This window comes from Hyperolius riggenbachi, chromosome 11, assembly GCF_040937935.1.
Source record: "Hyperolius riggenbachi isolate aHypRig1 chromosome 11, aHypRig1.pri, whole genome shotgun sequence".
Taxonomy (NCBI): Eukaryota; Metazoa; Chordata; class Amphibia; order Anura; family Hyperoliidae; genus Hyperolius; species Hyperolius riggenbachi.
This window is the reverse complement of record NC_090656.1, coordinates 161,835,763-161,863,332: the sequence shown is the minus strand read 5'-3', so window position 1 is coordinate 161,863,332 and position 27,570 is coordinate 161,835,763. Positions and strand designations below refer to the sequence as shown.

At 42.4% G+C, this 27,570-nt stretch overlaps 1 long non-coding RNA gene across 1 annotated transcript in view; it reads right to left on the bottom strand.

The window, feature by feature from the left end:
• LOC137538625 (uncharacterized) overlaps window positions 1-27,570 on the bottom strand; it is a 485,758-nt gene that overhangs the window by 268,488 nt on the left and 189,700 nt on the right. The gene's annotated exons all lie outside the window — the stretch shown is intronic.

Below are 27,570 nucleotides of genomic sequence, written 5' to 3'. Positions count from 1 at the left end.
CTTTCTCTTCCACAACCTATAGCAGTGATGGCTAACCTTGGCATTCGAACTGTCCAAAAACTACAAATCCCATCATGCCTCTGCCTCCCCGAGTTATGCTTAGAGCTGTCAGAGCACTGCAATACCTGATGGGACTTTTAGTTTCACCACAGCTGGAGAGCCAATGTTAGCCATCACTCACCTATGGCCTCCTCCTCCCCAATAGCCATAGCCAATCCTCTCCTAAGTCAATGGTTCTTGCGACTGTATGTAACGCCTTATGGCATTACACGCTAAAAACAAAAGAAGTAGAACTGCACTATCAGCCCATTGCACTCCTAAAAAAGGAGCGCCGGACCACAATATGGTTAGAATGACAAACATCTAACAAAAAGATAAACCATTTAACATGCATAATACAAACAATCACAGACATACACATATTTTACACATAAAAAGGCCCACAAAGTGAGCTGTAAAAAATAGTTGGGTGGTATCTGCGAATAGAGAGTACCGATCTTTATGGCATCACACACTGAAATTAAACCATCAGCCCGTCGCTCCCCTAAATAAGAGGGCCGGACCACCAAGCAGAGAGTATGACAAACATAAAACAATAGAAAACATTTTCTAAAGTTTTAAACTTTCTCTTTCACAACCTATGGCAGTGATGGCTAACCTTGGCACTACAACTGTCCAAAAACTACAAATCCCATCATGCCTCTGCCTCCCCGAGTTATGCTTAGAGCTGTCAGAGCATTGCAATGCCTGACGGGACTTTTAGTTTCACCACAGCTGGAGTGCCAAGGTTAGCCATCACTCACCTATGGCCTCCTCCTCCCCAATAGCCATAGCCTTTCCTCTCCTAAGTCAATGGTTCTTGCGACTGTATGTAATGCCTTATGGCATCACATGCTAAAAAAGAAAGAAGTAAAACTACACTATCAGCCCGTTGCACTCCTAAAAAAGGAGCGCCGGACCAAATTATGGTTAGAATGACAAACATATAACAAAAAGATAAACCACTTAACATGCATAATACAAACAATCACAGACATACACATATTTTACACATAAAAAGGCCCACAAAGTGAGCTGTAAAAAATAGTTGGGTAGTATCTGCGCATAGAGAGTACTGATCTTTATGGCATCACACACTGAAATTAAACCATCAGCCCGTCGCTCCCCTAAATAAGAGGGCCGGACCAGCAAGCAGAGAGTATGACAAACATAAAACAATAGAAAACATCCTATAAAGTTTTAAAAACTTTCTCATCCACAACCTATGGCAGTGATGGCTAACCTTAGCACTCCAAATGCCCAAAAACTACAAATCCCATCATGCCTCTGCCTCCCCGAGTTATGCTTAGAGCTGTCAGAGCATTGCAATGCCTGACGGGACTTTTAGTTTCACCACAGCTGGAGTGCCAAGGTTAGCCATCACTCACCTATGGCCTCCTCCTCCCCAATGGCCATAGCCAATCCTCTCCTAAGTCAATGGTTCTTGCGACTGTATGTAACGCCTAATGGCATCACACGCTAAAAAAGAAAGAAGTAAAACTACACTATCAGCCCGTTGCACTCCTAAAAAAGGAGCGCCGGACCACATTATGGTTAGAATGACAAACATATAACAAAAAGATAAACCACTTAACATGCATAATACAAACAATCACAGACATGCACATATTTTACACATAAAAAGGCCCACAAAGTGAGCTGTAAAAAATAGTTGGGTGGTATCTGCGCATAGAGAGTACTGATCTTTATGGCATCACACACTGAAATTAAACCATCAGCCCGTCGCTCCCCTAAATAAGAAGGCCGGACCACCAAGCAGAGAGTATGACAAACATAAAACAATAGAAAACATCTTATAAAGTTTTAAAAACTTTCTCTTCCACAACCTATAGCAGTGATGGCTAACCTTGGCATTCGAACTGTCCAAAAACTACAAATCCCATCATGCCTCTGCCTTCCCGAGTTATGCTTAGAGCTGTCAGAGCATTGCAATGCCTGACGGGACTTTTAGTTTCACCACAGCTGGAGTGCCAAGGTTAGCCATCACTCACCTATTGCCTCCTCCTCCCAAATAGCCATAGCCAATCCTCTACTAAGTCAATGGTTCTTGCGACTGTATGTAACGCCTTATGGCATCACACGCTAAAAAAAGAGAAGTAAACTACACTATCAGCCCGTCGCACTCCTAAAAAAGGAGCGCCGGACCACAGTATGGTTAGAATGACAAACATCTAACAAAAAGATAAACCATTTAACATGCATAATACAAACAATCACAGACATACACAAATTTTACACTTAAAAAGGCCCACAAACTGAGCTGTAAAAAATAGTTGGGTGGTATCTGCGAATAGAGAGTACTGATCTTTATGGCATCACACACTGAAATTAAACCATCAGCCCGTCGCTTCCCTAAATAAGAGGGCCGGACCACCAAGCAGAGAGTATGACAAACATAAAACAATAGAAAACATCTTATAAAGTTTTAAAAACTTTCTCTTCCACAACCTATAGCAGTGATGGCTAACCTTGGCATTCGAACTGTCCAAAAACTACAAATCCCATCATGCCTCTGCCTCCCCGAGTTATGCTTAGAGCTGTCAGAGCACTGCAATACCTGACGGGACTTTTAGTTTCACCACAGCTGGAGTGCCAATGTTAGCCATCACTCACCTATGGCCTCCTCCTCCCCAATAGCCATAGCCAATCCTCTCCTAAGTCAATGGTTCTTGCGACTGTATGGAACGCCTTATGGCATCACACGCTAAAAACAAAAGAAGTAAAACTGCACTATCAGCCCATTGCACTCCTAAAAAAGGAGCGCCGGACCACAATATGGTTAGAATGACAAACATATAACAAAAAGATAAACCATTTAACATGCATAATACAAACAATCACAGACATACACATATTTTACACATAAAAAGGCCCACAAAGTGAGCTGTAAAAAATAGTTGGGTGGTATCTGCGCATAGAGAGTACTAATCTTTATGGCATCACACACTGAAATTAAACCATCAACCCGTCGCTCCCCTAAATAAGAGGGCCGGACCACCAAGCAGAGAGTATGACAAACATAAAACAATAGAAAACATCCTATAAAGTTTTAAAAACTTTCTCTTCCACAACCTATGGCAGTGATGGCTAACCTTGGCACTCCAACTGCCCAAAAACTACAAATCCCATCATGCCTCTGCCTCTTCGAGTTATGCTTAGAGCTGTCAGAGCATTGCAATGCCTGACGGGACTTTTAGTTTCACCACAGCTGGAGTGCCAAGGTTAGCCATCACTCACCTATGGCCTCCTCCTCCCCAATAGCCATAGCCAATCCTCTCCTAAGTCAATGGTTCTTGCGACTGTATGTAACGCCTTATGGCATCACACGCTAAAAAAGAAAGAAGTAAAACTACACTATCAGCCCGTTGCACTCCTAAAAAAGGAGCGCCGGACCACAGTATGGTTAGAATGACAAACATCTAACAAAAAGATAAACCATTTAACATGCATAATACAAACAATCACAGACATACACATATTTTACACATAAAAAGGCCCACAAAGTGAGCTGTAAAAAATAGTTGGGTGGTATCTGCGCATAGAGAGTACTGATCTTTATGGCATCACACACTGAAATTAAACCATCAGCCCGTCGCTCCCCTAAATAAGAGGGCCGGACCACCAAGCAGAGAGTATGACAAACATAAAACAATAGAAAACATCTTATAAAGTTTTAAAAACTTTCTCTTCCACAACCTATAGCAGTGATGGCTAACCTTGGCATTCGAACTGTCCAAAAACTACAAATCCCATCATGCCTCTGCCTCCCCGAGTTATGCTTAGAGCTGTCAGAGCACTGCAATACCTGATGGGACTTTTAGTTTCACCACAGCTGGAGTGCCAATGTTAGCCATCACTCACCTATGGCCTCCTCCTCCCCAATAGCCATAGCCAATCCTCTCCTAAGTCAATGGTTCTTGCGACTGTATGTAATGCCTTATGGCATTACACGCTAAAAACAAAAGAAGTAGAACTGCACTATCAGCCCATTGCACTCCTAAAAAAGGAGCGCCGGACCACAATATGGTTAGAATGACAAACATCTAACAAAAAGATAAACCATTTAACATGCATAATACAAACAATCACAGACATACACATATTTTACACATAAAAAGGCCCACAAAGTGAGCTGTAAAAAATAGTTGGGTGGTATCTGCGAATAGAGAGTACCGATCTTTATGGCATCACACACTGAAATTAAACCATCAGCCCGTCGCTCCCCTAAATAAGAGGGCCGGACCACCAAGCAGAGAGTATGACAAACATAAAACAATAGAAAACATTTTCTAAAGTTTTAAACTTTCTCTTTCACAACCTATGGCAGTGATGGCTAACCTTGGCACTACAACTGTCCAAAAACTCCAAATCCCATCATGCCTCTGCCTCCCCGAGTTATGCTTAGAGCTGTCAGAGCATTGCAATGCCTAACGGGACTTTTAGTTTCACCACAGCTGGAGTGCCAAGGTTAGCCATCACTCACCTATGGCCTCCTCCTCCCCAATAGCCATAGCCTTTCCTCTCCTAAGTCAATGGTTCTTGCGACTGTATGTAACGCCTTATGGCATCACACGCTAAAAAAAGAGAAGTAAACTACACTATCAGCCCGTCGCACTCCTAAAAAAGGAGCGCCGGACCACAGTATGGTTAGAATGACAAACATCTAACAAAAAGATAAACCATTTAACATGCATAATACAAACAATCACAGACATACACATATTTTACACTTAAAAAGGCCCACAAACTGAGCTGTAAAAAATAGTTGGGTGGTATCTGCGAATAGAGAGTACTGATCTTTATGGCATCACACACTGAAATTAAACCATCAGCCCGTCGCTCCCCTAAATAAGAGGGAAGGACCACCAAGCAGAGAGTATGACAAACATAAAACAATAGAAAACATCTTATAAAGTTTTAAAAACTTTCTCTTCCACAACCTATAGCAGTGATGGCTAACCTTGGCATTCGAACTGTCCAAAAACTACAAATCCCATCATGCCTCTGCCTCCCCGAGTTATGCTTAGAGCTGTCAGAGCACTGCAATACCTGACGGGACTTTTAGTTTCACCACAGCTGGAGTGCCAATGTTAGCCATCGCTCACCTATGGCCTCCTCCTCCCCAATAGCCATAGCCTTTCCTCTCCTAAGTCAATGGTTCTTGCGACTGTATGTAATGCCTTATGGCATCACACGCTAAAAAAGAAAGAAGTAAAACTACACTATCAGCCCATTGCACTCCTAAAAAAGGAGCGCCGGACCAAATTATGGTTAGAATGACAAACATATAACAAAAAGATAAACCACTTAACATGCATAATACAAACAATCACAGACATACACATATTTTACACATAAAAAGGCCCACAAAGTGAGCTGTAAAAAATAGTTGGGTAGTATCTGCGCATAGAGAGTACTGATCTTTATGGCATCACACACTGAAATTAAACCATCAGCCCGTCGCTCCCCTAAATAAGAGGGCCGGACCACCAAGCAGAGAGTATGACAAACATAAAACAATAGAAAACATCCTATAAAGTTTTAAAACCTTTCTCTTCCACAACCTATGGCAGTGATGGCTAACCTTGGCACTCCAACTGCCCAAAAACTACAAATCCCATCATGCCTCTGCCTCCCCAAGTTATGCTTAGAGCTTTTAGAGCATTGCAATGCCTGATGGGACTTTTAGTTTCACCACAGCTGGAGTGCCAAGGTTAGCCATCACTCACCTATGGCCTCCTCCTCCCCAATAGCCATAGCCAATCCTCTCCTAAGTCAATGGTTCTTGCGACTGTATGTAACGCCTAATGGCATCACACGCTAAAAAAGAAAGAAGTAAACTACACTATCAGCCCGTCGCACTCCTAAAAAAGGAGCGCCGGACCACAGTATGGTTAGAATGACAAACGTCTAACAAAAAGATAAACCATTTAACATGCATAATACAAACAATCACAGACATACACATATTTTACACTTAAAAAGGCCCACAAACTGAGCTGTAAAAAATAGTTGGGTGGTATCTGCGAATAGAGAGTACTGATCTTTATGGCATCACACACTGAAATTAAACCATCAGCCCGTCGCTCCCCTAAATAAGAGGGCCGGACCACCAAGCAGAGAGTATGACAAACATAAAACAATAGAAAACATCTTATAAAGTTTTAAAAACTTTCTCTTCCACAACCTATAGCAGTGATGGCTAACCTTGGCATTCGAACTGTCCAAAAACTACAAATCCCATCATGCCTCTGCCTCCCCGAGTTATGCTTAGAGCTGTCAGAGCACTGCAATACCTGACGGGACTTTTAGTTTCACCACAGCTGGAGTGCCAATGTTAGCCATCACTCACCTATGGCCTCCTCCTCCCCAATAGCCATAGCCAATCCTCTCCTAAGTCAATGGTTCTTGCGACTGTATGTAACGCCTTATGGCATTACACGCTAAAAACAAAAGAAGTAAAACTGCACTATCAGCCCATTGCACTCCTAAAAAAGGAGCGCCGGACCACAATATGGTTAGAATGACAAACATATAACAAAAAGATAAACCATTTAACATGCATAATACAAACAATCACAGACATACACATATTTTACACATAAAAAGGCCCACAAAGTGAGCTGTAAAAAATAGTTGGGTGGTATCTGCGCATAGAGAGTACTAATCTTTATGGCATCACACACTGAAATTAAACCATCAACCCGTCGCTCCCCTAAATAAGAGGGCCGGACCACCAAGCAGAGAGTATGACAAACATAAAACAATAGAAAACATCCTATAAAGTTTTAAAAACTTTCTCTTCCACAACCTATGGCAGTGATGGCTAACCTTAGCACTCCAAATGCCCAAAAACTACAAATCCCATCATGCCTCTGCCTCCCCGAGTTATGCTTAGAGCTGTCAGAGCATTGCAATGCCTGACGGGACTTTTAGTTTCACCACAGCTGGAGTGCCAAGGTTAGCCATCACTCACCTATGGCCTCCTCCTCCCCAATAGCCATAGCCAATCCTCTCCTAAGTCAATGGTTCTTGCGACTGTATGTAACGCCTAATGGCATCACACGCTAAAAAAGAAAGAAGTAAAACTACACTATCAGCCCGTCGCACTCCTAAAAAAGGAGCGCCGGACCACAGTATGGTTAGAATGACAAACATCTAACAAAAAGATAAACCATTTAACATGCATAATACAAACAATCACAGACATACACATATTTTACACTTAAAAAGGCCCACAAACTGAGCTGTAAAAAATAGTTGGGTGGTATCTGCGAATAGAGAGTACTGATCTTTATGGCATCACACACTGAAATTAAACCATCAGCCCGTCGCTCCCCTAAATAAGAGGGCCGGACCACCAAGCAGAGAGTATGACAAACATAAAACAATAGAAAACATCTTATAAAGTTTTAAAAACTTTCTCTTCCACAACCTATAGCAGTGATGGCTAACCTTGGCATTCGAACTGTCCAAAAACTACAAATCCCATCATGCCTCTGCCTCCCCGAGTTATGCTTAGAGCTGTCAGAGCACTGCAATACCTGACGGGACTTTTAGTTTCACCACAGCTGGAGTGCCAATGTTAGCCATCACTCACCTATGGCCTCCTCCTCCCCAATAGCCATAGCCTTTCCTCTCCTAAGTCAATGGTTCTTGCGACTGTATGTAATGCCTTATGGCATCACACGCTAAAAAAGAAAGAAGTAAAACTACACTATCAGCCCATTGCACTCCTAAAAAAGGAGCGCCGGACCAAATTATGGTTAGAATGACAAACATATAACAAAAAGATAAACCACTTAACATGCATAATACAAACAATCACAGACATACACATATTTTACACATAAAAAGGCCCACAGAGTGAGCTGTAAAAAATAGTTGGGTAGTATCTGCGCATAGAGAGTACTGATCTTTATGGCATCACACACTGAAATTAAACCATCAGCCCGTCGCTCCCCTAAATAAGAGGGCCGGACCACCAAGCAGAGAGTATGACAAACATAAAACAATAGAAAACATCCTATAAAGTTTTAAAACCTTTCTCTTCCACAACCTATGGCAGTGATGGCTAACCTTGGCACTCCAACTGCCCAAAAACTACAAATCCCATCATGCCTCTGCCTCCCCAAGTTATGCTTAGTGCTTTTAGAGCATTGCAATGCCTGATGGGACTTTTAGTTTCACCACAGCTGGAGTGCCAAGGTTAGCCATCACTCACCTATGGCCTCCTCCTCCCCAATAGCCATAGCCAATCCTCTCCTAAGTCAATGGTTCTTGCGACTGTATGTAACGCCTAATGGCATCACACGCTAAAAAAGAAAGAAGTAAAACTACACTATCAGCCCGTTGCACTCCTAAAAAAGGAGCGCCGGACCACATTATGGTTAGAATGACAAACATATAACAAAAAGATAAACCACTTAACATGCATAATACAAACAATCACAGACATACACATATTTTACACATAAAAAGGCCCACAAAGTGAGCTGTAAAAAATAGTTGGGTGGTATCTGCGCATAGAGAGTACTGATCTCTATGGCATCACACACTGAAATTAAACCATCAGCCCGTCGCTCCCCTAAATAAGAGGGCCGGACCACCAAGCAGAGAGTATGACAAACATAAAACAATAGAAAACATCTTATAAAGTTTTAAAAACTTTCTCTTCCACAACCTATAGCAGTGATGGCTAACCTTGGCATTCGAACTGTCCAAAAACTACAAATCCCATCATGCCTCTGCCTTCCCGAGTTATGCTTAGAGCTGTCAGAGCATTGCAATGCCTGACGGGACTTTTAGTTTCACCACAGCTGGAGTGCCAAGGTTAGCCATCACTCACCTATTGCCTCCTCCTCCCAAATAGCCATAGCCAATCCTCTCCTAAGTCAATGGTTCTTGTGACTGTATGTAACGCCTTATGGCATCACACGCTAAAAAAAGAGAAGTAAACTACACTATCAGCCCGTCGCACTCCTAAAAAAGGAGCGCCGGACCACAGTATGGTTAGAATGACAAACATCTAACAAAAAGATAAACCATTTAACATGCATAATACAAACAATCACAGACATACACATATTTTACACATAAAAAGGCCCACAAAGTGAGCTGTAAAAAATAGTTGGGTGGTATCTGCGAATAGAGAGTACTGATCTTTATGGCATCACACACTGAAATTAAACCATCAGCCCGTCGCTCCCCTAAATAAGAGGGCCGGACCACCAAGCAGAGAGTATGACAAACATAAAACAATAGAAAACATCTTATAAAGTTTTAAAAACTTTCTCTTCCACAACCTATAGCAGTGATGGCTAACCTTGGCATTCGAACTGTCCAAAAACTACAAATCCCATCATGCCTCTGCCTCCCCGAGTTATGCTTAGAGCTGTCAGAGCACTGCAATACCTGACGGGACTTTTAGTTTCACCACAGCTGGAGTGCCAATGTTAGCCATCACTCACCTATGGCCTCCTCCTCCCCAATAGCCATAGCCAATCCTCTCCTAAGTCAATGGTTCTTGCGACTGTATGTAACGCCTTATGGCATTACACGCTAAAAACAAAAGAAGTAAAACTGCACTATCAGCCCATTGCACTCCTAAAAAAGGAGCGCCGGACCACAATATGGTTAGAATGAGAAACATATAACAAAAAGATAAACCATTTAACATGCATAATACAAACAATCACAGACATACACATATTTTACACATAAAAAGGCCCACAAAGTGAGCTGTAAAAAATAGTTGGGTGGTATCTGCGCATAGAGAGTACTAATCTTTATGGCATCACACACTGAAATTAAACCATCAACCCGTCGCTCCCCTAAATAAGAGGGCCGGACCACCAAGCAGAGAGTATGACAAACATAAAACAATAGAAAACATCCTATAAAGTTTTAAAAACTTTCTCTTCCACAACCTATGGCAGTGATGGCTAACCTTAGCACTCCAAGTGCCCAAAAACTACAAATCCCATCATGCCTCTGCCTCCCCGAGTTATGCTTAGAGCTGTCAGAGCATTGCAATGCCTGACGGGACTTTTAGTTTCACCACAGCTGGAGTGCCAAGGTTAGCCATCACTCACCTATGGCCTCCTCCTCCCCAATAGCCATAGCCAATCCTCTCCTAAGTCAATGGTTCTTGCGACTGTATGTAACGCCTAATGGCATCACACGCTAAAAAAGAAAGAAGTAAAACTACACTATCAGCCCGTTGCACTCCTAAAAAAGGAGCGCCGGACCACATTATGGTTAGAATGACAAACATATAACAAAAAGATAAACCACTTAACATGCATAATACAAACAATCACAGACATGCACATATTTTACACATAAAAAGGCCCACAAAGTGAGCTGTAAAAAATAGTTGGGTGGTATCTGCGCATAGAGAGTACTGATCTTTATGGCATCACACACTGAAATTAAACCATCAGCCCGTCGCTCCCCTAAATAAGAAGGCCGGACCACCAAGCAGAGAGTATGACAAACATAAAACAATAGAAAACATCTTATAAAGTTTTAAAAACTTTCTCTTCCACAACCTATAGCAGTGATGGCTAACCTTGGCATTCGAACTGTCCAAAAACTACAAATCCCATCATGCCTCTGCCTTCCCGAGTTATGCTTAGAGCTGTCAGAGCATTGCAATGCCTGACGGGACTTTTAGTTTCACCACAGCTGGAGTGCCAAGGTTAGCCATCACTCACCTATTGCCTCCTCCTCCCAAATAGCCATAGCCAATCCTCTACTAAGTCAATGGTTCTTGCGACTGTATGTAACGCCTTATGGCATCACACGCTAAAAAAAGAGAAGTAAACTACACTATCAGCCCGTCGCACTCCTAAAAAAGGAGCGCCGGACCACAGTATGGTTAGAATGACAAACATCTAACAAAAAGATAAACCATTTAACATGCATAATACAAACAATCACAGACATACACAAATTTTACACTTAAAAAGGCCCACAAACTGAGCTGTAAAAAATAGTTGGGTGGTATCTGCGAATAGAGAGTACTGATCTTTATGGCATCACACACTGAAATTAAACCATCAGCCCGTCGCTCCCCTAAATAAGAGGGCCGGACCACCAAGCAGAGAGTATGACAAACATAAAACAATAGAAAACATCTTATAAAGTTTTAAAAACTTTCTCTTCCACAACCTATAGCAGTGATGGCTAACCTTGGCATTCGAACTGTCCAAAAACTACAAATCCCATCATGCCTCTGCCTCCCCGAGTTATGCTTAGAGCTGTCAGAGCACTGCAATACCTGACGGGACTTTTAGTTTCACCACAGCTGGAGTGCCAATGTTAGCCATCACTCACCTATGGCCTCCTCCTCCCCAATAGCCATAGCCAATCCTCTCCTAAGTCAATGGTTCTTGCGACTGTATGGAACGCCTTATGGCATCACACGCTAAAAACAAAAGAAGTAAAACTGCACTATCAGCCCATTGCACTCCTAAAAAAGGAGCGCCGGACCACAATATGGTTAGAATGACAAACATATAACAAAAAGATAAACCATTTAACATGCATAATACAAACAATCACAGACATACACATATTTTACACATAAAAAGGCCCACAAAGTGAGCTGTAAAAAATAGTTGGGTGGTATCTGCGCATAGAGAGTACTAATCTTTATGGCATCACACACTGAAATTAAACCATCAACCCGTCGCTCCCCTAAATAAGAGGGCCGGACCACCAAGCAGAGAGTATGACAAACATAAAACAATAGAAAACATCCTATAAAGTTTTAAAAACTTTCTCTTCCACAACCTATGGCAGTGATGGCTAACCTTGGCACTCCAACTGCCCAAAAACTACAAATCCCATCATGCCTCTGCCTCTTCGAGTTATGCTTAGAGCTGTCAGAGCATTGCAATGCCTGACGGGACTTTTAGTTTCACCACAGCTGGAGTGCCAAGGTTAGCCATCACTCACCTATGGCCTCCTCCTCCCCAATAGCCATAGCCAATCCTCTCCTAAGTCAATGGTTCTTGCGACTGTATGTAACGCCTTATGGCATCACACGCTAAAAAAGAAAGAAGTAAAACTACACTATCAGCCCGTTGCACTCCTAAAAAAGGAGCGCCGGACCACAGTATGGTTAGAATGACAAACATCTAACAAAAAGATAAACCATTTAACATGCATAATACAAACAATCACAGACATACACATATTTTACACATAAAAAGGCCCACAAAGTGAGCTGTAAAAAATAGTTGGGTGGTATCTGCGCATAGAGAGTACTGATCTTTATGGCATCACACACTGAAATTAAACCATCAGCCCGTCGCTCCCCTAAATAAGAGGGCCGGACCACCAAGCAGAGAGTATGACAAACATAAAACAATAGAAAACATCTTATAAAGTTTTAAAAACTTTCTCTTCCACAACCTATAGCAGTGATGGCTAACCTTGGCATTCGAACTGTCCAAAAACTACAAATCCCATCATGCCTCTGCCTCCCCGAGTTATGCTTAGAGCTGTCAGAGCACTGCAATACCTGATGGGACTTTTAGTTTCACCACAGCTGGAGTGCCAATGTTAGCCATCACTCACCTATGGCCTCCTCCTCCCCAATAGCCATAGCCAATCCTCTCCTAAGTCAATGGTTCTTGCGACTGTATGTAATGCCTTATGGCATTACACGCTAAAAACAAAAGAAGTAGAACTGCACTATCAGCCCATTGCACTCCTAAAAAAGGAGCGCCGGACCACAATATGGTTAGAATGACAAACATCTAACAAAAAGATAAACCATTTAACATGCATAATACAAACAATCACAGACATACACATATTTTACACATAAAAAGGCCCACAAAGTGAGCTGTAAAAAATAGTTGGGTGGTATCTGCGAATAGAGAGTACCGATCTTTATGGCATCACACACTGAAATTAAACCATCAGCCCGTCGCTCCCCTAAATAAGAGGGCCGGACCACCAAGCAGAGAGTATGACAAACATAAAACAATAGAAAACATTTTCTAAAGTTTTAAACTTTCTCTTTCACAACCTATGGCAGTGATGGCTAACCTTGGCACTACAACTGTCCAAAAACTCCAAATCCCATCATGCCTCTGCCTCCCCGAGTTATGCTTAGAGCTGTCAGAGCATTGCAATGCCTAACGGGACTTTTAGTTTCACCACAGCTGGAGTGCCAAGGTTAGCCATCACTCACCTATGGCCTCCTCCTCCCCAATAGCCATAGCCTTTCCTCTCCTAAGTCAATGGTTCTTGCGACTGTATGTAACGCCTTATGGCATCACACGCTAAAAAAAGAGAAGTAAACTACACTATCAGCCCGTCGCACTCCTAAAAAAGGAGCGCCGGACCACAGTATGGTTAGAATGACAAACATCTAACAAAAAGATAAACCATTTAACATGCATAATACAAACAATCACAGACATACACATATTTTACACTTAAAAAGGCCCACAAACTGAGCTGTAAAAAATAGTTGGGTGGTATCTGCGAATAGAGAGTACTGATCTTTATGGCATCACACACTGAAATTAAACCATCAGCCCGTCGCTCCCCTAAATAAGAGGGAAGGACCACCAAGCAGAGAGTATGACAAACATAAAACAATAGAAAACATCTTATAAAGTTTTAAAAACTTTCTCTTCCACAACCTATAGCAGTGATGGCTAACCTTGGCATTCGAACTGTCCAAAAACTACAAATCCCATCATGCCTCTGCCTCCCCGAGTTATGCTTAGAGCTGTCAGAGCACTGCAATACCTGACGGGACTTTTAGTTTCACCACAGCTGGAGTGCCAATGTTAGCCATCGCTCACCTATGGCCTCCTCCTCCCCAATAGCCATAGCCTTTCCTCTCCTAAGTCAATGGTTCTTGCGACTGTATGTAATGCCTTATGGCATCACACGCTAAAAAAGAAAGAAGTAAAACTACACTATCAGCCCATTGCACTCCTAAAAAAGGAGCGCCGGACCAAATTATGGTTAGAATGACAAACATATAACAAAAAGATAAACCACTTAACATGCATAATACAAACAATCACAGACATACACATATTTTACACATAAAAAGGCCCACAAAGTGAGCTGTAAAAAATAGTTGGGTAGTATCTGCGCATAGAGAGTACTGATCTTTATGGCATCACACACTGAAATTAAACCATCAGCCCGTCGCTCCCCTAAATAAGAGGGCCGGACCACCAAGCAGAGAGTATGACAAACATAAAACAATAGAAAACATCCTATAAAGTTTTAAAACCTTTCTCTTCCACAACCTATGGCAGTGATGGCTAACCTTGGCACTCCAACTGCCCAAAAACTACAAATCCCATCATGCCTCTGCCTCCCCAAGTTATGCTTAGAGCTTTTAGAGCATTGCAATGCCTGATGGGACTTTTAGTTTCACCACAGCTGGAGTGCCAAGGTTAGCCATCACTCACCTATGGCCTCCTCCTCCCCAATAGCCATAGCCAATCCTCTCCTAAGTCAATGGTTCTTGCGACTGTATGTAACGCCTAATGGCATCACACGCTAAAAAAGAAAGAAGTAAACTACACTATCAGCCCGTCGCACTCCTAAAAAAGGAGCGCCGGACCACAGTATGGTTAGAATGACAAACGTCTAACAAAAAGATAAACCATTTAACATGCATAATACAAACAATCACAGACATACACATATTTTACACTTAAAAAGGCCCACAAACTGAGCTGTAAAAAATAGTTGGGTGGTATCTGCGAATAGAGAGTACTGATCTTTATGGCATCACACACTGAAATTAAACCATCAGCCCGTCGCTCCCCTAAATAAGAGGGCCGGACCACCAAGCAGAGAGTATGACAAACATAAAACAATAGAAAACATCTTATAAAGTTTTAAAAACTTTCTCTTCCACAACCTATAGCAGTGATGGCTAACCTTGGCATTCGAACTGTCCAAAAACTACAAATCCCATCATGCCTCTGCCTCCCCGAGTTATGCTTAGAGCTGTCAGAGCACTGCAATACCTGACGGGACTTTTAGTTTCACCACAGCTGGAGTGCCAATGTTAGCCATCACTCACCTATGGCCTCCTCCTCCCCAATAGCCATAGCCAATCCTCTCCTAAGTCAATGGTTCTTGCGACTGTATGTAACGCCTTATGGCATTACACGCTAAAAACAAAAGAAGTAAAACTGCACTATCAGCCCATTGCACTCCTAAAAAAGGAGCGCCGGACCACAATATGGTTAGAATGACAAACATATAACAAAAAGATAAACCATTTAACATGCATAATACAAACAATCACAGACATACACATATTTTACACATAAAAAGGCCCACAAAGTGAGCTGTAAAAAATAGTTGGGTGGTATCTGCGCATAGAGAGTACTAATCTTTATGGCATCACACACTGAAATTAAACCATCAACCCGTCGCTCCCCTAAATAAGAGGGCCGGACCACCAAGCAGAGAGTATGACAAACATAAAACAATAGAAAACATCCTATAAAGTTTTAAAAACTTTCTCTTCCACAACCTATGGCAGTGATGGCTAACCTTAGCACTCCAAATGCCCAAAAACTACAAATCCCATCATGCCTCTGCCTCCCCGAGTTATGCTTAGAGCTGTCAGAGCATTGCAATGCCTGACGGGACTTTTAGTTTCACCACAGCTGGAGTGCCAAGGTTAGCCATCACTCACCTATGGCCTCCTCCTCCCCAATAGCCATAGCCAATCCTCTCCTAAGTCAATGGTTCTTGCGACTGTATGTAACGCCTAATGGCATCACACGCTAAAAAAGAAAGAAGTAAAACTACACTATCAGCCCGTCGCACTCCTAAAAAAGGAGCGCCGGACCACAGTATGGTTAGAATGACAAACATCTAACAAAAAGATAAACCATTTAACATGCATAATACAAACAATCACAGACATACACATATTTTACACTTAAAAAGGCCCACAAACTGAGCTGTAAAAAATAGTTGGGTGGTATCTGCGAATAGAGAGTACTGATCTTTATGGCATCACACACTGAAATTAAACCATCAGCCCGTCGCTCCCCTAAATAAGAGGGCCGGACCACCAAGCAGAGAGTATGACAAACATAAAACAATAGAAAACATCTTATAAAGTTTTAAAAACTTTCTCTTCCACAACCTATAGCAGTGATGGCTAACCTTGGCATTCGAACTGTCCAAAAACTACAAATCCCATCATGCCTCTGCCTCCCCGAGTTATGCTTAGAGCTGTCAGAGCACTGCAATACCTGACGGGACTTTTAGTTTCACCACAGCTGGAGTGCCAATGTTAGCCATCACTCACCTATGGCCTCCTCCTCCCCAATAGCCATAGCCTTTCCTCTCCTAAGTCAATGGTTCTTGCGACTGTATGTAATGCCTTATGGCATCACACGCTAAAAAAGAAAGAAGTAAAACTACACTATCAGCCCATTGCACTCCTAAAAAAGGAGCGCCGGACCAAATTATGGTTAGAATGACAAACATATAACAAAAAGATAAACCACTTAACATGCATAATACAAACAATCACAGACATACACATATTTTACACATAAAAAGGCCCACAGAGTGAGCTGTAAAAAATAGTTGGGTAGTATCTGCGCATAGAGAGTACTGATCTTTATGGCATCACACACTGAAATTAAACCATCAGCCCGTCGCTCCCCTAAATAAGAGGGCCGGACCACCAAGCAGAGAGTATGACAAACATAAAACAATAGAAAACATCCTATAAAGTTTTAAAACCTTTCTCTTCCACAACCTATGGCAGTGATGGCTAACCTTGGCACTCCAACTGCCCAAAAACTACAAATCCCATCATGCCTCTGCCTCCCCAAGTTATGCTTAGTGCTTTTAGAGCATTGCAATGCCTGATGGGACTTTTAGTTTCACCACAGCTGGAGTGCCAAGGTTAGCCATCACTCACCTATGGCCTCCTCCTCCCCAATAGCCATAGCCAATCCTCTCCTAAGTCAATGGTTCTTGCGACTGTATGTAACGCCTAATGGCATCACACGCTAAAAAAGAAAGAAGTAAAACTACACTATCAGCCCGTTGCACTCCTAAAAAAGGAGCGCCGGACCACATTATGGTTAGAATGACAAACATATAACAAAAAGATAAACCACTTAACATGCATAATACAAACAATCACAGACATACACATATTTTACACATAAAAAGGCCCACAAAGTGAGCTGTAAAAAATAGTTGGGTGGTATCTGCGCATAGAGAGTACTGATCTCTATGGCATCACACACTGAAATTAAACCATCAGCCCGTCGCTCCCCTAAATAAGAGGGCCGGACCACCAAGCAGAGAGTATGACAAACATAAAACAATAGAAAACATCTTATAAAGTTTTAAAAACTTTCTCTTCCACAACCTATAGCAGTGATGGCTAACCTTGGCATTCGAACTGTCCAAAAACTACAAATCCCATCATGCCTCTGCCTTCCCGAGTTATGCTTAGAGCTGTCAGAGCATTGCAATGCCTGACGGGACTTTTAGTTTCACCACAGCTGGAGTGCCAAGGTTAGCCATCACTCACCTATTGCCTCCTCCTCCCAAATAGCCATAGCCAATCCTCTCCTAAGTCAATGGTTCTTGTGACTGTATGTAACGCCTTATGGCATCACACGCTAAAAAAAGAGAAGTAAACTACACTATCAGCCCGTCGCACTCCTAAAAAAGGAGCGCCGGACCACAGTATGGTTAGAATGACAAACATCTAACAAAAAGATAAACCATTTAACATGCATAATACAAACAATCACAGACATACACATATTTTACACATAAAAAGGCCCACAAAGTGAGCTGTAAAAAATAGTTGGGTGGTATCTGCGAATAGAGAGTACTGATCTTTATGGCATCACACACTGAAATTAAACCATCAGCCCGTCGCTCCCCTAAATAAGAGGGCCGGACCACCAAGCAGAGAGTATGACAAACATAAAACAATAGAAAACATCTTATAAAGTTTTAAAAACTTTCTCTTCCACAACCTATAGCAGTGATGGCTAACCTTGGCATTCGAACTGTCCAAAAACTACAAATCCCATCATGCCTCTGCCTCCCCGAGTTATGCTTAGAGCTGTCAGAGCACTGCAATACCTGACGGGACTTTTAGTTTCACCACAGCTGGAGTGCCAATGTTAGCCATCACTCACCTATGGCCTCCTCCTCCCCAATAGCCATAGCCAATCCTCTCCTAAGTCAATGGTTCTTGCGACTGTATGTAACGCCTTATGGCATTACACGCTAAAAACAAAAGAAGTAAAACTGCACTATCAGCCCATTGCACTCCTAAAAAAGGAGCGCCGGACCACAATATGGTTAGAATGAGAAACATATAACAAAAAGATAAACCATTTAACATGCATAATACAAACAATCACAGACATACACATATTTTACACATAAAAAGGCCCACAAAGTGAGCTGTAAAAAATAGTTGGGTGGTATCTGCGCATAGAGAGTACTAATCTTTATGGCATCACACACTGAAATTAAACCATCAACCCGTCGCTCCCCTAAATAAGAGGGCCGGACCACCAAGCAGAGAGTATGACAAACATAAAACAATAGAAAACATCCTATAAAGTTTTAAAAACTTTCTCTTCCACAACCTATGGCAGTGATGGCTAACCTTAGCACTCCAAGTGCCCAAAAACTACAAATCCCATCATGCCTCTGCCTCCCCGAGTTATGCTTAGAGCTGTCAGAGCATTGCAATGCCTGACGGGACTTTTAGTTTCACCACAGCTGGAGTGCCAAGGTTAGCCATCACTCACCTATGGCCTCCTCCTCCCCAATAGCCATAGCCAATCCTCTCCTAAGTCAATGGTTCTTGCGACTGTATGTAACGCCTAATGGCATCACACGCTAAAAAAGAAAGAAGTAAAACTACACTATCAGCCCGTTGCACTCCTAAAAAAGGAGCGCCGGACCACATTATGGTTAGAATGACAAACATATAACAAAAAGATAAACCACTTAACATGCATAATACAAACAATCACAGACATGCACATATTTTACACATAAAAAGGCCCACAAAGTGAGCTGTAAAAAATAGTTGGGTGGTATCTGCGCATAGAGAGTACTGATCTTTATGGCATCACACACTGAAATTAAACCATCAGCCCGTCGCTCCCCTAAATAAGAAGGCCGGACCACCAAGCAGAGAGTATGACAAACATAAAACAATAGAAAACATCTTATAAAGTTTTAAAAACTTTCTCTTCCACAACCTATAGCAGTGATGGCTAACCTTGGCATTCGAACTGTCCAAAAACTACAAATCCCATCATGCCTCTGCCTTCCCGAGTTATGCTTAGAGCTGTCAGAGCATTGCAATGCCTGACGGGACTTTTAGTTTCACCACAGCTGGAGTGCCAAGGTTAGCCATCACTCACCTATTGCCTCCTCCTCCCAAATAGCCATAGCCAATCCTCTACTAAGTCAATGGTTCTTGCGACTGTATGTAACGCCTTATGGCATCACACGCTAAAAAAAGAGAAGTAAACTACACTATCAGCCCGTCGCACTCCTAAAAAAGGAGCGCCGGACCACAGTATGGTTAGAATGACAAACATCTAACAAAAAGATAAACCATTTAACATGCATAATACAAACAATCACAGACATACACAAATTTTACACTTAAAAAGGCCCACAAACTGAGCTGTAAAAAATAGTTGGGTGGTATCTGCGAATAGAGAGTACTGATCTTTATGGCATCACACACTGAAATTAAACCATCAGCCCGTCGCTCCCCTAAATAAGAGGGCCGGACCACCAAGCAGAGAGTATGACAAACATAAAACAATAGAAAACATCTTATAAAGTTTTAAAAACTTTCTCTTCCACAACCTATAGCAGTGATGGCTAACCTTGGCATTCGAACTGTCCAAAAACTACAAATCCCATCATGCCTCTGCCTCCCCGAGTTATGCTTAGAGCTGTCAGAGCACTGCAATACCTGACGGGACTTTTAGTTTCACCACAGCTGGAGTGCCAATGTTAGCCATCACTCACCTATGGCCTCCTCCTCCCCAATAGCCATAGCCAATCCTCTCCTAAGTCAATGGTTCTTGCGACTGTATGGAACGCCTTATGGCATCACACGCTAAAAACAAAAGAAGTAAAACTGCACTATCAGCCCATTGCACTCCTAAAAAAGGAGCGCCGGACCACAATATGGTTAGAATGACAAACATATAACAAAAAGATAAACCATTTAACATGCATAATACAAACAATCACAGACATACACATATTTTACACATAAAAAGGCCCACAAAGTGAGCTGTAAAAAATAGTTGGGTGGTATCTGCGCATAGAGAGTACTAATCTTTATGGCATCACACACTGAAATTAAACCATCAACCCGTCGCTCCCCTAAATAAGAGGGCCGGACCACCAAGCAGAGAGTATGACAAACATAAAACAATAGAAAACATCCTATAAAGTTTTAAAAACTTTCTCTTCCACAACCTATGGCAGTGATGGCTAACCTTGGCACTCCAACTGCCCAAAAACTACAAATCCCATCATGCCTCTGCCTCTTCGAGTTATGCTTAGAGCTGTCAGAGCATTGCAATGCCTGACGGGACTTTTAGTTTCACCACAGCTGGAGTGCCAAGGTTAGCCATCACTCACCTATGGCCTCCTCCTCCCCAATAGCCATAGCCAATCCTCTCCTAAGTCAATGGTTCTTGCGACTGTATGTAACGCCTTATGGCATCACACGCTAAAAAAGAAAGAAGTAAAACTACACTATCAGCCCGTTGCACTCCTAAAAAAGGAGCGCCGGACCACAGTATGGTTAGAATGACAAACATCTAACAAAAAGATAAACCATTTAACATGCATAATACAAACAATCACAGACATACACATATTTTACACATAAAAAGGCCCACAAAGTGAGCTGTAAAAAATAGTTGGGTGGTATCTGCGCATAGAGAGTACTGATCTTTATGGCATCACACACTGAAATTAAACCATCAGCCCGTCGCTCCCCTAAATAAGAGGGCCGGACCACCAAGCAGAGAGTATGACAAACATAAAACAATAGAAAACATCTTATAAAGTTTTAAAAACTTTCTCTTCCACAACCTATAGCAGTGATGGCTAACCTTGGCATTCGAACTGTCCAAAAACTACAAATCCCATCATGCCTCTGCCTCCCCGAGTTATGCTTAGAGCTGTCAGAGCACTGCAATACCTGATGGGACTTTTAGTTTCACCACAGCTGGAGTGCCAATGTTAGCCATCACTCACCTATGGCCTCCTCCTCCCCAATAGCCATAGCCAATCCTCTCCTAAGTCAATGGTTCTTGCGACTGTATGTAATGCCTTATGGCATTACACGCTAAAAACAAAAGAAGTAGAACTGCACTATCAGCCCATTGCACTCCTAAAAAAGGAGCGCCGGACCACAATATGGTTAGAATGACAAACATCTAACAAAAAGATAAACCATTTAACATGCATAATACAAACAATCACAGACATACACATATTTTACACATAAAAAGGCCCACAAAGTGAGCTGTAAAAAATAGTTGGGTGGTATCTGCGAATAGAGAGTACCGATCTTTATGGCATCACACACTGAAATTAAACCATCAGCCCGTCGCTCCCCTAAATAAGAGGGCCGGACCACCAAGCAGAGAGTATGACAAACATAAAACAATAGAAAACATTTTCTAAAGTTTTAAACTTTCTCTTTCACAACCTATGGCAGTGATGGCTAACCTTGGCACTACAACTGTCCAAAAACTACAAATCCCATCATGCCTCTGCCTCCCCGAGTTATGCTTAGAGCTGTCAGAGCATTGCAATGCCTAACGGGACTTTTAGTTTCACCACAGCTGGAGTGCCAAGGTTAGCCATCACTCACCTATGGCCTCCTCCTCCCCAATAGCCATAGCCTTTCCTCTCCTAAGTCAATGGTTCTTGCGACTGTATGTAATGCCTTATGGCATCACATGCTAAAAAAGAAAGAAGTAAAACTACACTATCAGCCCGTTGCACTCCTAAAAAAGGAGCGCCGGACCAAATTATGGTTATAATGACAAACATATAACAAAAAGATAAACCACTTAACATGCATAATACAAACAATCACAGACATACACATATTTTACACATAAAAAGGCCCACAAAGTGAGCTGTAAAAAAAAGTTGGGTAGTATCTGCGCATAGAGAGTACTGATCTTTATGGCATCACACACTGAAATTAAACCATCAGCCCGTCGCTCCCCTAAATAAGAGGGCCGGACCACCAAGCAGAGAGTATGACAAACATAAAACAATAGAAAACATCCTATAAAGTTTTAAAAACTTTCTCTTCCACAACCTATGGCAGTGATGGCTAACCTTGGCACTACAACTGTCCAAAAACTACAAATCCCATCATGCCTCTGCCTCCCCGAGTTATGCTTAGAGCTGTCAGAGCATTGCAATGCCTGACGGGACTTTTAGTTTCACCACAGCTGGAGTGCCAAGGTTAGCCATCACTCACCTATGGCCTTCTCCTCCCCAATAGCCATAGCCAATCCTCTCCTAAGTCAATGGTTCTTGCGACTGTATGTAACGCCTTATGGCATCACACGCTAAAAAAGAAAGAAGTAAAACTACACTATCAGCCCGTTGCACTCCTAAAAAAGGAGCGCCGGACCACAATATGGTTAGAATGACAAACATATAACAAAAAGATAAACCATTTAACATGCATAATACAAACAATCACAGACATACACATATTTTACACATAAAAAGGCCCACAAAGTGAGCTGTAAAAAATAGTTGGGTGGTATCTGCGCATAGAGAGTACTGATCTTTATGGCATCACACACTGAAATTAAACCATCAGCCCGTCGCTCCCCTAAATAAGAGGGCCGGACCACCAAGCAGAGAGTATGACAAACATAAAACAATAGAAAACATCCTATAAAGTTTTAAAAACTTTCTCTTCCACAACCTATGGCAGTGATGGCTAACCGTGGCACTACAACTGTCCAAAAACTACAAATCCCATCATGCCTCTGCCTCCCCGAGTTATGCTTAGAGCTGTCAGAGCATTGCAATGCCTGACGGGACTTTTAGTTTCACCACAGCTGGAGTGCCAAGGTTAGCCATCACTCACCTATGGCCTCCTCCTCCCCAATAGCCATAGCCAATCCTCTCCTAAGTCAATGGTTCTTGCGACTGTATGTAACGCCTTATGGCATCACACGCTAAAAAAGAAAGAAGTAAAACTACACTATCAGCCCGTTGCACTCCTAAAAAAGGAGCGCCGGACCACAATATGGTTAGAATGACAAACATATAACAAAAAGATAAACCATTTAACATGCATAATACAAACAATCACAGACATACACATATTTTACACATAAAAAGGCCCACAAAGTGAGCTGTAAAAAATAGTTGGGTGGTATCTGCGCATAGAGAGTACTGATCTTTATGGCATCACACACTGAAATTAAACCATCAGCCCGTCGCTCCCCTAAATAAGAGGGCCGGACCACCAAGCAGTGAGTATGACAAACATAAAACAATAGAAAACATCTTATAAAGTTTTAAACTTTCTCTTTCACAACCTATGGCAGTGATGGCTAACCTTGGCACTCCAACTGCCCAAAAACTACAAATCCCATCATGCCTCTGCCTCCCCGAGTTATGCTTAGAGCTGTCAGAGCATTGCAATGCCTGACGGGACTTTTAGTTTCACCACAGCTGGAGTGCCAAGGTTAGCCATCACTCACCTATGGCCTCCTCCTCCCAAATAGCCATAGCCAATCCTCTCCTAAGTCAATGGTTCTTGCGACTGTATGTAACGCCTTATGGCACCACACGCTAAAAAAAAAAGAAGTAAAACTACACTATCAGCCCGTTGCACTCCTAAAAAAGGAGCGCCGGACCAAATTATGGTTAGAATGACAAACATATAACAAAAAGATAATCCATTTAACATGCATAATACAAACAATCACAGACATACACATATTTTACACATAAAAAGGCCCACAAAGTGAGCTGTAAAAAATAGTTGGGTGGTATCTGCGCATAGAGAGTACTGATCTTTATGGCCTCACACACTGAAATTAAACCATCAGCCCATCGCTCCCCTAAATAAGAGGGCCGGACCACCAAGCAGAGAGTATGACAAACATAAAACAATAGAAAACATCTTATAAAGTTTTAAAAACTTTCTCTTCCACAACCTATGGCAGTGATGGCTAACCTTGGCACTCCAACTGTCCAAAAACTACAAATCCCATCATGCCTCTGCCTCCCCGAGTTATGCTTAGAGCTGTCAGAGCATTGCAATGCCTGACGGAACTTTTAGTTTCACCACAGCTGGAGTGCCAAGGTGAGCCTTCACTCACCTATGGCCTCCTCCTCCCCAATAGCCATAGCCAATCCTCTCCAAAGTCAATGGTTCTTGCGACTGTATGTAACTCCTTATGGCATCACACGCTAAAAAAAAGAGAAGTAAACTACACTATCAGCCCGTCGCACTCCTAAAAAAGGAGCGCCGGACCACAATATGGTTAGAATGACAAACATCTAACAAAAAGATAAACCATTTAACATGCATAATACAAACAATCACAGACATACACATATTTTACACAGAAAAATCCCCACAAAGTGAGCTGTAAAAATTAGTTGGGTGGTATCTGCGAATAGAGAGTACCGATCTTTATGGCATCACACACTGAAATTAAACCATCAGCCCGTCGCTCCCCTAAATAAGAGCCCCGGACCACCAAGCAGTGAGTATGACAAACATAAAACAAAAGAAAACATCTTCTAAAGTTTTAAACTTTCTCTTCCACAACCTATGGCAGTGATGGCTAACGTTGGCACTCCAACTGTCCAAAAACTACAAATCCCATTCTGCCTCTGCCTCCCTGAGTTATGCTTAGAGCTGTCAGAGCATTGTAATGCCTGACGGGACTTTTAGCTTCACCACAGCTAGAGTACCAAGGTTAGCCATCACTGACCTATGGGCTCCTCCTCCCCAATAGCCATAGCCATTCCTCTCCTAAGTCCTTGGTTCTTGCGACTGTATGTAACACCTTATGGCATCACATGCTAAAAAAAACAACGTAGAACTACACTATAAGCCCATCGCAGCTTATAGGTGCGCCGGACCACAGGAGCTCCGGACCACAATATGGTTAGAATGACAAACATATAACAAAAAGATAAACCATTTAACATGCATAATACAAACAATCACAGACATACACATATTTTACACATAAAAATGCCCACAAAGTGAGCTGTAAAAAATAGTTGGGTGGTATCTGCGAATAGAGAGTACTAATTCTTATGGAATTAAACACTGAAATTAAACCATTAGCCCATCGCTCTCCTAAATAGGAGGGCCGGACCACAAAGCAGTGAGTATGACAAACATAAAACAAAAAAACACATCTTCTTAAGTTTTAAACTTTCTCTTCTACAACCTATGGCAGTGATGGCTATTCTTGGCACTCCAACTGTTAGAAAACTACAAATCCCACCATTCCTCTGCCTCCCCGAGTTATGCTTAGAGCTGTCAGAGCTTTGCAATGCCTGACGGGACTTTTAGTTTCACCACAGCTGGAGTGCCAAGGTTAGCCATCACTCACCTATGGCCTCCTCCTCCCCAATAGCCATAGCCAATCCTCTCCTAAGTCAATGGTTCTTGCGACTGTATGTAACGCCTAATGGCATCACACGCTAAAAAAGAAAGAAGTAAAAACCACTGTGGGAGGCGCCCTTACGAATCAATATATACAGCACAACATAAAAGTGTTTCAAAGGTAAGCGTAAACCGTCTTACCTGGTGCGAAGACTCAAACACATAAGATAGTAATTCGTATTTATTTATTGCACTAAGGACAACGCGTTTCGCGACCACAAGTCGCTTCTTCAGGTCAAATATGTGCTTAGGAAAAAACAAGAACAGGATAGCGCTCAGACTAAGGCATCATACTTCACATAGATAAAAAATTACAAATAAATAAATTTCAGACAAAAGTTAAAACAATATAATGACATTGAGCCTATTTCACTAATTGGGACATATGCGCATGTTAACCAGGTAAAAAAACCTTTATAACATTTCGGCAATTACTTACAGTATGGGTACAATTTACATCTCCTATGTACAACTCCTAGATATATCCTAGGTGCAACCCCAGTGTATCTCAGTGGGATCTGACTTCTACACAGTTGAATACCACATAGAACTAATAATGTATGAGATTACATTGCTTGCCCCCCTAGGGGTCGGATGCCCATTTTGTCAGAAAACCATTCCATAAAAATCATATGAATTAAAACATATATAAAATATACATAAAAACACTGATAAGCATACCATGTATATGTATAAAAAACACACAGCATCTTGATTCATAAAATAGCAGTTGAACACCATTGTGTTAATATAAACCTCCCTTACTCGATTAGAGTATACTGGGGTCAGTGTGGAAAAAATTAATGTATGTAGTTTAGGCGGGACGACAATCCCGGACGGCAGCACCAGTATTATAGGAGGCGACTAGTGCTATGGTGGAGGCAGGCGGGTATAACGTGCCCCAGTTCAGGGTGCAACCTTAGGTTAGGGACCTGGGGTAGATGAGGCGGTCGACTGGCAGTTCTATTTTGGGAAGAGGGATCAGGGGCGGGGCGGGCTGTGTATTGCCAGGTAGCGGCTTACCTGTATAGCAGGGATGCTGAGCGTGGGCGCCATGCGTGCGGATGGCTGTGAGGCAGTTTTAAGAGCTGTCTAACCGCTGCCAGCGCGCCCGTGCGGGCGGAAGTTCGGGACTCCCCTAACGTCACATCCGGTTGGACGGTGCGTCACCTCCTCCTGGAGTGTAGGGGCGGCGGCCATCTTACGTGTGGCTGTCGTGCCGCAGTGGCCATATTGGTAAAGGCAGGCGGCTATCAGCTCGGACGGGGTCGCAGCCAGGGTGTAAAAATATATGAGAAGAGTCTATTACGGACTGCTACATATGAAACCACGGGGTGGTGTGCATGTGACAGGGGGCCAGAGTGGCTCCAGCGGCCATGTTGAAGGGGGACTCAGGGGATCGACAATTTATAAGGACATGCTAAGCGGAGCACCAGCAGCCATATTAAAGGGGAACTCCACAGAACATCTGTTAATAGAAACATTAGGGTTTACAGAGGTTACATTGCCATGATTGGGCTATAGAGACAACCGTAAATGAGACTGATGGATGTGTCAAGTCTGGTATCTCTCATCATCAAAATCACTGAATAAAACAATGAAGGTGGCTGATAGGCTACCCTCTGGACACATATTAAAGATCACACAGAGACCAAGTGAGCCCAATTAGGGTCCACAACAAAACCAGAAGACCACTCCTAAATCCTGTGTGTACATCTATTTGTAAATATGTATATATATCGTATATATCTCACAGGTACGAACTGTACCCT